The 15,225-nt window shown below is 33.7% G+C and overlaps 1 long non-coding RNA gene across 1 annotated transcript; it reads right to left on the reverse strand.

Annotated features, from left to right (window-relative positions):
- Positions 1-13,748: 13,748 nt before the first annotated feature.
- Positions 13,749-14,255, reverse strand: LOC113764040. Its single transcript, XR_003467447.1, has 2 exons — positions 14,046-14,255; positions 13,749-13,895 (listed from the first exon to the last, which is right to left on the reverse strand). It is a non-coding gene; the product is annotated as an uncharacterized LOC113764040 (long non-coding RNA).
- Between the last annotated feature and the right edge of the window lie 970 nt (positions 14,256-15,225).

The raw sequence follows: 15,225 nt of genomic DNA on the forward strand, positions 1-15,225 counted from the left end.
TCCCATTCACATGAATTGTGAAGGTCAATAAGGAAAGACCTCATAGAAAATCACGAATGATGCAAATGAGGACTCAAATAAGAGTGTAAGTGTGCAAGGTGTAGAAAAGTGCATGTGTGCAATTTGAGAAAAAGTGTTTGTGTGCAAATGGATGAAAATATAAGTGTTAGTGTGCAAATGGATGAAAATATAAATATATAGGTATAAATGGGTGCAAAGTGTGAGGTAGAAAGTAAAGAAGGAAAAGAAGTGTGTGAATATGGCATGTGAATTACAATATATAATTAGTGAGGAAAATAATGAGAAAATGATATGAAAGTGCATGATCCTAGAGGGATGCATCAGGTCGGGTACGGGAATGACCTCTAGTTTTTGCGATTTTAATTTTCCCTTTGATTAGAAGGAAAAACTGGCGTGCTAAGGCTATTTTGAAGCCACACTCGCTCGTTTCCCTTACCCAAGGGGGTTTCTCAGGCAAATGGACCCTATAACTAGCATGAAATGCAAAGGCCTAAAATGAAAGGGAAAAGGTTATAGGGACATGCCAAATGCCATAAAAACTAAAAAAATGCATGAAATGTAGTGGAGCATGCGAATGTGAAATAGCGAGGAGGGTCCCTAAGGGTCTAGCGTTGGACTAGCCCATATCTAGGAATTCCTACTAGCGTTGGACTAGTGGAAACGTATATTCATTCATCACATTCATTCAGGCTATGGAAAGCGAGTAGACATGCCAAAACAACTCATAAACACGTAGCACGTAACACTTAGCATGCTCGACTAGATGCAAAAACCTAATAAAGCAAATTAACACATAGCAACGAAAACACACAATCAAGCTAATGGACCTATTACATTTTGCTAGCTAGGCACATGTCTTCAATAGGTCTTCATCCAATGCTCCTTCAAGTCCTATTCTATTACAAGCCAAGAGGTGTACACATACCCCATCAGATAAAATAAAAAGGAAAACTTACAAGCCAAGAGGTGTACACATACCCCATAAAATAAGATAAAATAGAAGAAAAACTTAATAAAACAAAAGTAAATAAATGAAATAGATTAATGAAAGTTAAAAAAAACCAAGTAGACATGCAAATCTCATCTAGCACATTGGATCACATAGGGAGAAACAAAAAAGGTAAATGAAATTATACCTCCTCGCAATGGTAAGCAAATGAAGAAAAAATGGCTTCAAAACAATAAAATGGTCAAGGCACCAATTTAATAGTAAAGTATAAGCAAAAATCAGCAAAGCCCGCCTAATTGCAACCTAAAAGCAATCAAATAATGCATAACTTCCGAGAAAGTAAAAGCTATTGGTCAAACTTTTAAGATGGAAAAACTACCAAGGCCCCAATTGCGAAATCGACCAATCATTCAAACTCAATTAACACATTTTTGGGAAGCTTCAAAACTCATAAGTAATGAAAAGGTCAAGTAATCACAAATAATTACATAGATGTTCAAGCATTTAAATAACTTAAACAGCCTATGTTTGCCAAATTGGGCCTAATTGAAAGGAAAAAGAAATTTGAAGGGTCAAATTGATTGATTCTCCCAATTATTTGGGCCATAACGGAACAAAGGGAGACTTGGGGGCCAAAATGTAATTTTCTGAAGTCTTTTGCATGCATGCTACGCAGGAAATTTCTTATGCAACATTCATTTGAGGCTTTCTAGCAACTTCAATCTTCCGAATGCAGATTTCCTACCAAGACTCCAAACAAAACTAACAAAGATCATCTCTCAGCACCACTTGACAACTGGACATCCAAACATGAACACTAAACCACAGAAAATCAAATGAAGACCAATGAAGAACCAAAATGGAGGAAATGTGCAGCAAGGTAGACGCAAAAACAACTACCATTCTTTCTGCGAGATTTCTTTTTCGACCGAAACGTATCTGTGCAAAGTGACTTCAACCAAAACTCAGGTGTAAAAACCTCAATCCATTATTACCATTAAACAAAATACATTTGCACATTCCCAAGATTGTAAAAAAAACAGCTAGTCAAGAAAAATGCAGCAAAAAGTGTTTTAAAAGAAATTCAAGTAATACTATGGTTGCAATGACCGGGCTTGCCATGTTGTAGATTGCAATGGCTTCGCACTTGCTACAAGTTATATATATGCTCAAACAGCCAAACGAATCAGCAAATCAAACAAACCCAAAACCTCATTCAGTACGCAGCTAATTTCATTGTCAAAAAAACAAGGAAAAGCTGCTGCAACAAGCCGACAACTTTCAAGTTCATTGCAGCAGATTTTATACACAGGCCTCCGCAACTAATTTGAGAAAGAAACCAGCTGCATTTCGTTCCCAACATCACAGTTTTAGGCTAAGGAACTAACCACATAAACATCCCAATCCAAACAAGCAAAACTCAGCCAAATATCATAAAAAAAATCTGGAAAGCATGCGTGCAATGGCAAGAAACTTCAGCTTCTGAAATGTTTCATTTGCTGCCATTTTCTGCCATGATTTTCTATCCCTTTCACCGTAGCAAATACCAAATAAAAGGCTATTTATCAAATTGGTTCAAGACTAAGCTCAGATCATCAAACAAACTAAAGCCGAAATTCCCTGCTCAAACTCACGGCCATCAAAATTTTCCAGAACTTAAGTGTTCATAAATCCAATATTTTCTTGGCTAAAACGTAGTATTACTTACTCAAATTTGACCTGTAAACACTTAGTTAACGGATTAGCATTTCCAGTTCACTATCATATGCAAACAACAACTATAGTCATCTAAAATTTCCAGCTCAAGTCTCTTGGGTTACCAAAGAAAAATTCCAGCAGCTTGTTAGTCTTAAATCACATATTTCCTCAGCTCATTCAGTGATTTAAGTACTCAAATTCAACATGCAATTACTTAACTAACTGATTAACATTTCTAGTTCAAAACTCAGATTCGATCAACAACAAAAATCATCCAAATTTCCAGAAATCTTCCAACAAGCCACGGATGATCATGCATGTAGCAGATTTCTATCTCATTTAATTTTTCTGGTTTAAACCCATTAATTAACTACATGCAAGGCTCATTTATCTTGTTATTATCTAGTTAGTTATGGTTATAAGCTTAAAAGCAACAAGATTAAACTAAATGAAGCTACATTATTCAAGACAAACTCTCGGCAGAAATTTTCCATCGAAACAGAATTTCCTAAGCTCCTTAATTCATCAATCAGCTACATAGAATTAACATGCAAGGTCCTAGACATCTTAATCATCAGGTTTTCATTCGGCTAATTACACTTGGGTACTCAGATGGTCACAGCTAGCAAAGTAAGAACCGAAATATTCCAGAAACAAGCTGCAATTCCAGCTTCAAACTTTCGACAGCTTTAATTCTTTTCCAAATCAGATTTCTTAAGTCACAATTCCTCATCTAACCTCACAAACACCACATGCAAGTCCATAGCTGACCTCACTTGCCTATAACCAACTAATTTCAGTTCAGAAGTTACCTCAAATGGAGCTCACACCCTCGGCTAGCTGCTGCAAACTCTTCCCTCTCGGTCAGCCCAGAAATGCAGCCCGTCACTCCTCCTCTCTCTTGTCCAAGCTTGCGACTAGGATGGTGAATGTTTAGCCCTCAGTCCTCTTCACTAATTCACGGTTGGAATGGATATAGAATAGCAGGCTTCACCCCTTTTTTTTTCTAGCTCACGGACAGAAAAACAAAGCAAAGTGTTCGGCTCTCTCTCACCTTCACTCTTGGTTTGCAGAGTGCAGCTCTCTCTCTCTCTTGGTCGATGATACCAAGGCAGAAGGTGAAGGGGAATGGTGTTGTGGAAATGTTGAAGTTGCTAAAATGGAAAGCTCGGCTCTTCACTCTCGGTCGTTAATTCCAAGGCTGCTCCATCACGGCTCACGGCAGAAAAGAAACTGAAGTTGTGATATTGTGGTGAATTCAGAATCATCATCAAGTGTGTGAGTAGTGTAATGTATATAGGGTGATGTTGTGAGTGGAGTTGGTCGGCAATAGCAAATGGAAAATACTGGAATGAAAAGTGGGAAGTGGAACCGGCCGGAATTGGAATTGTGATTTTTTCTCAACTTAATAATTTAACAAAAATAATAGTAAAATTAAATAATAATAAAAACAACAATTTTAATTACAAACACATCAAAATAAACAAACTAAAAATAACAAAATTACCATTTTCGATCTTTTCTTTCATTTTTCATCATTTTTCATCATCATTTTTTTTTCAAAATAAATTAACAAAAATAAACCAAAATGCCAAAAAAATTAAATTTGAATGTATTTTTGTGAACAATTTTCCTTTTTCTCCCTTTTTTTAATGATTTTTCTACGCTAAAACTTAAAAAATAAAAAATAGAAACTAGAAACTAAAAAAAAACTAAAAGTAACCACGACAAATGAGAATAAAAAGTAAAAGAAATTACACCAAAAATTTGGTGTCTACAGACGTTTCAACCTCAATTTCAGCATTGGCCTCAAAAGTAGTTTGGGCACCCTGTCCATTTGCACGATTTTGTGAAAATAGTGTGCAGATATCCTCCCAATTTTCAACCACAATTTTTTTTTATAAGGAAGAATTTTTTGATTCTCACTTACTCGAGCATTCCGTCTCTAGAGTAGTCCCATATTATCTCAAACCCAAAGTTACATTACTGGAGGGTATAGGATGTCATAGTGTTTCTCCCATGTCTTGAAACGAGATTAATATTAGCCTTTGTCACAGATATATTAAGCTTATCGGATAAAGCGTTCAATATTGCAGTGTAGGCTCCTATCTTCCATGCACATTTGCCATCCAATTTGTTTCCTTGGTTCATTTGGTCAATAAAACAGGTGCCCCTTATGCAATCCATTTTAGGAGTCCAAGTGAAATACCCTTTGCCTTTCCCTTTTGACCGAGATGTTGCTTCAGATGCCATATCTGAGGCAAATATGAACCAGAAAAATATCACAATGTTATGTTCTTAAGAACAGATTCAACAGCCACTGCATTATAGAACTAAAAATGAAAGGCAATATGCACCAGAAAAATCCATACGTATGTCAAATGAAGAACTTATGCTAACTTCTAGCTTTAATGTTAGCAAGGAGTGAATTTTCTTAGGAATGAATATCATGAAATGAATACATTTGTCAAATAACTTATTCCTGATCATTTTTGACAATCTGCAAGGGATAGTAGTCATACTGTTGAGCATGATCACTAAGAAATGTTCCATAGATGAAATTATCTACTGAATAAAATCAAAAAACATGCAACAAACTAGTAAGCCCAAAATTTCTCACTAAAATTAGCCAAACTGAACAATATAGCAAAAGGGGTGAATAGAAGGCCTAATTATAAACAAATGACAATAATTAAGCTCAGATGCATTAGTTCCTAAATCAAATAACTCATGCAATATCAGTTTTTTTAATGAGATCTCAAGTTTTGCAATAGCTGATCATAAGAAGCCAATCACTGACAAAATTGGGACTTAGAGATAAAGACTTCGACAGTGACCCTGACCCCAATTAAACAAGCAAAGGATAGCTTGTGCTTTTTGCCACTTCAAAAATTCGTTTGATGTTCAATGGCACATATTTCATATACATGGATGTTCTCATCTTCTATCTATTGTCCTACCAAATCAAGTTTCCATTTATGTTTTTCTAGGTTCAATAATTAGTAGAAAACCAGTATACTAGCTTACAATGCTCAAGCAGATTGGTGTTCAAGGTATTCTAAATATTTGTGAATAACTAATGCATGTTTTTGCCACAAGCGTGCAAAACATATAATGATGTCATGGTAGTCATGTACACATTATCAATTCAAAGGACTTCTAGTAAGAATCTATCTAGACTAATAGTCTTCATGAAAGGCAAGGTATCTAGACACTTGACAAATTGAACTGATTTCAATCATATTGATTTGGGCAAGAATATGCACACTTAATACAGAAAAGCCGCAGGTTTGGGGAGAGCAGGTCTCAGGAGTCAAGTAAGAGGATTTTGGAATGCAACCTACATCAAAGTAGGATATCAAACAGCCAATCGCAAACTAAATGAAAACTCCAACATCATCATGTGACATGTTCTTCAGAAACAGAACAATCAGAACAAAAACTCCAAAAATGACAAGCATATAGGCAAGCGTTAGACTTTATGCAAACATGGTCTCAAGATGGTGGTTTTTGGGAAGGAGGTGCTTTGTACTTTGTTCTTCAGAAATAATTTTCAGTTTGCATTATTCACTAATTTTTACAAGAAAAAAAGGGACAAATTGAATAAACAAACATTGGTACAACTCCAAAACTTCAAAATTGTAATATCAGCACTTAAACGTCATTATTGTTATTAATTTGAAGTGGTATTAGTAATGGGAAAGCAAAAGTTTAACCATGAATCTGGATTGATATGTAGTCTTCTCAAGAAAATAAATGATACACAAAGCACATAACCAATTCATTTTAAAATCATCTCACATTCGTATTATCCAACATTCAGTTAAAAATTACTGCAAGTTATGTGTAAGTACTTAGCATAATAAAATAAGTGCAATGTAACACAAAAGTGAATTTGGACTGACAACTCTATATTATATTTGATCAAAGCAAGCAGAGCCAAGATTCAATTAGCACTCATCATAAGAAAAAACAGACATGAAAAGCACGCAAAAATCAATTAATTTGCACCATTTAATCAATTCTAAACTTAATAGTAACAACAATATTAGTTTTTATACATCAACCCAAAAGAGACTTCAAATGCTGGAACTTAACTATTCACCTTAAAGCTATATATAGATTCCTCCCCCGAAACCAATTGGAAATTTGGAACATCAAGCATCAGTGGGCCAATAAGATAGCAACCGACAGGCAACGTAAATGGCAGTACAATTCACCTATTATCCATCGGACCAAAAAACGATATTAATATTCTAAAAACCTCATGTTTCATGGTACAAATATGAATTTCAATCCAAAGTAAATGCTAATGGAATACTTCTGTAACTAAGACCAGAAACAAAGTGTTATTGAGGTTAGGAAAGAATATAAATGATTTATATTGTTTAATTATCTTCAATGGGCTTATTTAGTTGTCAATTGGCATTCAATTGAAAAAAATGGTTAGATTCTTTTATTTTTACTTTTCTTTTAGTATTTCTTCATACTGATAAAAAATGCATAATTATACATCTATCTTGTAATATTCATACCAAGATTCTCCAGATGAATATGAACTACTTTCTTCTTATATATTTTTCTTTTCTTCTAAGAGCATCTATTTTTTTATACTAAAATTTTTTTACAATCTTAAAATTGTGGCTAACACAATTGATCACACTATTTCAAGTAAGAAATTGCTTCAGATAAGAAACTTTGATGCACATAAGCATTGAGGATGGAGCATAAGGGTCGCTAAATAGTTTTAATCTGGAGTTTTTTATTTTAAGTGCCATTATTATTGGGATTTAATCATGTGGATGGTTTCATATTTTCAATTACAACTACAATTAAAATGCAATAACTCTAATTGAAAGATGGGTAATATGGCACAACAAAAAATAAGTTCAAAAAGTGCATACAACTTACAATACCAAGACTCATCTTACTTTTAATAGAGTAATAGGATCATCATATCACAAGGTAAGTTATTTGAAATATACCCCCATAAGTTTTGGATAACATTTTATATTTGCATCATTGGCTCTGTGCAACAAGTAGTCAATTAGTTGATTAATGCAAAAATATATAACACAAACAAAAAAAATTTGATGAAGAAGAAACTCAAAACAATCTATAAAATAAGAAAAAATACAAAATAATGAAAAATCATAACATTTTGAAATAGACAATTTCCCTCATGACTCATTTCTGTTGTTCCAAATAAGTTAATTTCATCTCCAGATCTCAAATCCACTTTGATCAAGATCTATTCAAAGATTTCGAACTCAGGACTGCTCACTTACATTCTGTCCCCCTGTTCCACTCACCCATCTCTCCTCCTATTCAAACTAATAGATTACATGTTAAATGCTTATTTGAAAAAATATGCTAATTGGATAAAATATGCTCGAATACCCAAAAAATTATGATAAAATAAAACAATGGGAACCAACAAATGAGCGGTTCTTTTACTAGTTGGAATGTTCTTCTCCAAAATGTTGAAAAAGTCATAAAAATTCAGAATGCTAATACCGCTATTCACAAAAATAAAAATAATTAACTTCGCACAAAAAATGAGATAATGTGCATTGGTCATAGAAATTTACAAGATCCCTAGTCACTAGTACCAAGTAAAAAGAATTTGTCATTTATAGCAATTTATAGTATACATGTGAAAGACTTTCTTTTAGATACGTTAGAGTGGCAACTTGTGAGAAGCAGCGTATAAGTTTGTAAAACTTACTATTAAGTTCTTGTTAAAGGTATCATTCATTATATGCCGAGAAAAGATATATTTGAAAAGACTAATAAGTGATATGCATAAAATGATCTCTTCCTGAAAAAAAAAAAGAATTAGCCACTATTCACTCAAAATGCACTTTGATTAATCCAAAATCATGAGGAAGCCTTATGTAACCAACCAAAGTTAATTTTGGATAGGAGCTAAACTTAATTAGCATTAGATTGCAAGTAGATCACAAAGCAAGCATTGAAATTAGGATAATTTGCCAAATTGGTCCCTGAACTTTATTACTAAAATCAATTTTGTTCTTGTCACGCCCCATTTTTTAAATAAATTTAAAATAATAAGTTTTTTTATTTTAGAAAATGAAGAAAAAAAGGCCTTAAATGGGACTTAGAAAATGCGACAGTTTGGGCCCAAAATAATAGTCTAAAAAGGATATTTTAGAAAAAGAGAATCGCCATTTGGTATTGAATTTAGATGTACCAATTCACCTAAAATATATTTTTTTCTAAAAAATAAAAATAAATAAAACCCTTTTAGATGACTCAAAGTCTTCGAAAACAAGAGAAAATGATTTGGGAGTCATATTTGAAAAAAGGGAAGGCAAAAATTTGATCGAATCAAATCTAAAGCACCCTTTCAACCTAACCAAGGTTAGTTGCGTGATTTAGTCAAAAATTTTCCTAATCTAGCCTCTAAACTTATCACATCCGAATACTTCTATATGAATGCAAACCTAGACCAAGGGGTTATCGGGAGGGATGAAATATCTCTTCAAAACTTAATTAGTACTAATCACATTAATTGTGAAATTCAAGAACGATTCTTTGAAGAGGTCACAAGAAATGCAAAATATGAGACTCGAAAAAAGAAAATTATGATATATATATCCAAGAAGGGAGGTATGCAATATAATGGGTGCGAGGAGTTAAAATTGGTGACACAATTTTCCTTCTTATAGAGGGGGACAAAAGCGTGCTAAGGTTAAAAAGTCATACTTGTTCATTCTCCATATTCGGAGGGTGACTCTCCTAATCCAATCAAGTAAATGAACTAAATGATCTAAATGAAATGCAAGTCTAAATGGTATGATTTGCACATATAAGAATAAAGGGATTAATATAGAGGATATTCCATGCAAATGGAAATAACCTAAAAATGGAAAAAATGTATGAAATGCAATAAACATCATACAAATTATGAATCTAGCACGCGAATGGCCTAAAGGGTTTAGCATTAGACTAACCTATTTCTATAATTTCTCACTAACGTTGGACTAGTGAGAAATTGGAAGAAAAATCACAACTAGAGTTGGACTAGTGTGGTGACGTCATGCACTCATTATAAATAAATAAATAAAGTATATAAAGCATGAATAAAGCAAATAACACATAAAAGCATATAGAGCACATAACACGTAAGCATAAGATCTATATACAAAACCCTAAAAAAGTGAAAAAATACATAAGCACACAAACACACAAGTATGCTAGCAAACAAAACCTAACTATTACATTTGAGAGTCCTAACTACAATCTCAAAGGGAGATTTTGAAAATAATCCACCTATCTATTACGTTTATCTAATTAATTACATTTTTAGCAAAATTAAAATATATCTATTACATAGCCTATCTAAATACATTTTCTTGGACAAAAGGATGAAACCTATCTATTACAATTTAGCATTCAAATGCCTCCCAAATAATCATCAAAAATTAAATAAAATAAATGAAAGCTAAAAAATGAATAAAAGAAAAGAAAAGGCATTTAAAACATGCAATCACACATAAATAAAAACACATAACGGCACATAAAAAGAACTTAAAGATAATAGAGGGCGCCTCCCTTAAAACAATGGTTAAATGAGGTAGAGTTTGTTCTATTTATACTCAAAACCAACAAAATGGTCAAAGCACCAATTTAATTAACAATTTAAAAGAAAATGTAAACATATGGCAAATTCACTTTATTATTTTTAAAAAAATATATGAATAAACATAAAATTCCTAAAATTTACTAATTAAATGCATTTAAATGAAGCATGATTAACAATTAAAAAAGATGAACAATTGTAATTAAGAAATCAAAACCATTAGGGACTCAATTGCAAAAAATTAAAAATTTTTAGGATCAGATTATAATTTTTAAAAAGATTAGGGTCAAAATCAAGTAAAAATAAAGTTTAGGGATTAAAATATAATTAAATTAATTATCTAAGTGAAAGAAATACAAAATTTTAGTGCTACAGTAATATTACTTGAAAGATCAGGGGCCAGATTGCAAAATTCGTTTCTGATTTCACAAGGAAAAATGACATTTGGGCCATTTCCATATATTTGGGCCATCACGCTTCTGCCAAGGGAAAATAAGCGAATTATTTTGTTAGAATAAAACAGATCAGCTCAACTTATTTTTACTAAACTAAACCTAATAAAAATGTTGAGTTTGAACATCAAAACCCATGCACAAACCCAACATGAAACCCAACACAAAATAAAATTTTGATCCAATTTTTAGTCCACAAACACAATAACTTCAGCCCAACTAACTTTGGAAGATCAAACCACAACAAAATAAAGCAAAAAATGAGAAAAAATAGAAGGAGGAGGATGAAAACCCCGCCAGAATCTTGTCGGAATCCATTTTTAAGGGCATTTAAGGCTAGATTTTGATATAAATATGCTCCTTACAGCCTCATGAGTTAATTTAAACATCAAACAATACCATTAAACACCACAAATCAAGAGAAAAATGAAATATAAGGTGCAAAACCTATTAAAACTCATGTAATTGCTTAAAATCTCATGAAAAATGTTAAATCAACCAAGAGAAAGGGTTGTAATTACCTAACGATGTTTGAGGACTCGAACCAACGAGGAGAAACTCAAGAAAAATGCTGCCAAATGCGGAAAACAAATCAAACAAGTTCTTGTTGCAGAGGTCCATGTGCTGACGAAGCTGCAAATTCGAGCTTGAATTTGAGGGGTTTAATGATGATTTTTCAGGAAATTTTCAAAACAAAAGCTCTTCTCCTACAACTAGAGATAGTGCAGAAAAAATAATTTCATCAAAAGGACGTCAAAATTGGCTGGAATAAGGTGACGAATAGGGCTGTTCGGTCAGCCCTAGCTCAGTTTTTTTGTTTCCAGAAAAAATTTCTTTTCTTCCTTTTTTCTCTTTTTCTCTCTCTCTCATGCCTAGCTGACTTTCCTCACTTTCTCCTTTGATCCTAAAGACCCTCTCTTAGCCTTTTAAATGAAACAAAACCGAGTAAAACCCTAAGAACAAAGGCTTGGATGAAGCCAAGTTTTTGTGGGTTATATCACATCCCTTTGATTGATTTTTGACAGCTGCTGTTTGAGATTTTTGAGTGGTAAGGTGTCCACGGTACGAATTAATCTTGGAGGGGAAGGAAAACAGGAAGCAAAAACAAATTTTGGTTGCTAAAAAAAAATCCAGCTATTTCTTATTGTTGCTGGTTCGTTGCAAATGGAAGAAGAAGAAATGTGTGCGTGTATCGCACGCGGGGTGTGAGGCTGAAACTTTTTTTAAAAAAAAAAAGAAATTAGAAATGGGCCAATTGGGCCTCTTCTTATTTCTTTTCTTTCTAGGCTTTTGGTTGGGTTTGGCCCTAGGCTCTTGGGAATTTTGACTTGGATTTTTGGCTTTTGGCTTGGGTTTTTTGGCTTGGGTTTTTGGCATGGGTTTTATTCGGATTTTGGGGATTTTTGGTTGGGTTTTGAGTGGAATTTTTTATTGGGTTAAAAACAAAGGAAACCTCTACTATTTTTCCAATATGAAAATTCCATTTTTCTTTTCTTTGATCCTACAAAATAAAATAAAATGATTATTTAAACAATGCTAAAGACATAATAAAAATTAACAAAATTTTTTAAATAAATTTGGTGTCTACAGTTCTACATGACTTTTTTTTCACTAATTTATTCCTCAAACAATTTATCAGTTTCAATGTAGGAATTATACATTGGCGCCACCACATGTTATGTATTTTGCAAGGCCGGACGGGTGTAATTGGAATGCCAGATTGGATTGTCTAATTATAGGGATTATAACACAGGCAAATATGTGATTAACTCCAACAGCCTCAAAAAAATTGAGAGAAAAGAGCTCACAAGAATTAGGGCAAGTCAGCCGACTTGGATTTTTTGCAAGTGAAATGCAGCAGAGCAGGAACTTCATCAACTTTGCCTCTAGTTCAGGTAGCAGCGAACACTCGAACCTTCCGCGTTTTAAATTCTCCATATTGAGAGTCAATTTGGATTATTGAAGTAATGATGAGATTAGACTCCTAGTGTTCAATTTGTGGAATCATTATTTAGCTTCTTCCGTGAGCGTATTTTTTTCCCACGTGAATGCTGGCCTTTTAATCGGGCATGTGTCTAAAACATTAAAATGATCTGTGTTTTCATCTACATATTCCATCAATCATTTCCTCCAGCAGTCTCAACGTTTACCCAAAGTATGACTTCGATTGTAGTTAAAAGAGTGGTTCGTTTTTTTCCACTTCCATTTTAATCAATCTTTTTGCCAAGACGACCATCACAAGGTGGCTTATTTCATAGAAACTAGGAGGTATAAACCGTGCTACGCACGGTGGGAAAAATAGATGGAGATGCCCAGTCCAGTAAAATGATTTGTACTTAATCCAAAATAGATCCATTAATGGTACAGATAAACCAAAATTAGAGCAAACTTTAATACAACGAGGGCACCCCTAAGCCAGCGGAGGTTAACTATTGAGGATGGCTGCATCCTTGATCAATAAAAGCTCAAGCCTCCTAAGTATGTAATCATGTAAAAAATAGTAAGTACTATTCTCAACAAAATATCAGAATATTAGAGAATTTTGTCCAAATTGCCATCGACGTTTGCTATCTCAAGGCTAGATTGCATTATGATTTAGTTATAAGATCCATCAATTTTCCAATGATGCAACTACTTAAACTTGTAAACATCATCCAGAGTTAGATTTTGTTATCTTTTCATGCTCTCAAAATAGTGAAAACATTTATATTAATATAATTTTTGAACTATAAGTGCAGAAAGTAGACCCTATCCCAAATCTTCGTGATTCATATGAGATAAAATATACGAGAGCAGGAAAAATACGAGAACTCAAATATACCGAGAGCAGGAAAATCATGAAGGGACGGGTACAAATTTTATCTAACAATATAAAAATCAGTAATCACCATGCTGTGGTGCACTTTCTTAGTTTACATAATCCGACTAAAGATAAATTCTGAAGCTAAAACAACAGGAGTAAAATTTTATATGCCTTTCCTCTTAACGAAAATAACAGCAAAAGAAATTCTAAAATGGGGAATAAATCAACGAGTCCTTGTTTCATGGAGTCTTCTACATTGCATACTTGGGAACTTCCTGTGAACAAAGAATGCACAAATACCGATCCGCTTTGGAATGAGTACCAATTTTGTCAACTATTTACACACAAGGAGTATGCTCTCACACCCTCCAAAATCACAAAGGTAAAGTGCCATTGGTATAGATACAAGGCAAAAAATGGAATTACAATATACAATAGCATAACAACCAAAACGGCTTTTGCAGGGGCTAGCTACTGTCTTTGTGATCATTTGTGAAGGAATGAGGCAGGGCAAACCTCTTCGCCATCAATGCCATATACTTTCCCAGGTGCTCCACCAGTGTGAGCTTTGTTTCAGTGGGTTCTCTTGTGTGGTCTCCTAAGAAAACTCCTGCTCCATAAGGGGAACCTCCTCTCAGGCCGTCTATCTTAAAACATTCCTGCTCCAAATGTGTATCCTATTGGAGCATAGACCATACCATGGTGGACTCACTGGGTAATTGCTATCCACCTATAAAATAGAAAGTAGTAAATAACTAACATTTATTATAAAACGCAACATTGGACTCATTCATTAAGGACAACAAGAATAATACCCACCATTTTCTTTAGGGGGTTAAGGAGGTAAAGAGATAGAGTAAACAACCTCGAATTAAAGAGAGACAAATGCAAGAATATATAGCTAATCAACAGGTAGAAGCTTGTCATTTAGAAAAAAACTTCTTTACCCTTTTCACACCACTTCTTTAGCCTTCATAAAGCAATGACTAAATCCAACAAGTTCGTTCTCATGAAACCTACTCCAAGTCTGACTCCCAGCAAAACAAAAGGCCAAACATTAATATTCAAAAAATCATCCAAATAGACTTTACTTAGACTTGTGCATAAACCTTAAAATTGAGATGGGCATTTTAAGAATTTAGGAGGATATGCCTCAGATCTGTATTCTGCATCTTGTTGTAATTATTCCAGTAGGGTAATGTTAGAGCAGCATCACTTATAGCTTCTCTCATCTGAATATATGGAAAGGGAAAAAATATCAATTATATATTTTTTAATAACTAATGGACGACTTACAATAGAGGATAAAGTGGCACATTAGGCAGATGGATAGTTCAAAAGAAGAGAACGAATATAAGACATGCAGGCAAAAAGAACCAGTCAAGAATATATGGAGCAAGTACTCTTTTTCTCCTTGGATTTTTTCTAGATGGAGAACAATTCTTACTCTGTTACATCTCGACATAAATTGAGTGTCTTCTCTCTCATATTCCAATTTTCATTTTGTCATACCACCCTTTGCTTGAATCTACTCTGGCAAAGGCAATGCAAGATGAGGGAAATCAAGTTGTTGTTGAGAAGATGAGTAGCTATAAATTTGGCAACCACATCAAGAACTTTATCTTGAAAACACCAAGAACAAACGCTTATAAACAAACACAATGGAAAACAAAACAAAATAAAAAAGAAAGAACAC

The sequence above is a fragment of the Coffea eugenioides genome, chromosome 2 (genome assembly GCF_003713205.1).
Source record: "Coffea eugenioides isolate CCC68of chromosome 2, Ceug_1.0, whole genome shotgun sequence".
Classification (NCBI taxonomy): Eukaryota; Viridiplantae; Streptophyta; class Magnoliopsida; order Gentianales; family Rubiaceae; genus Coffea; species Coffea eugenioides.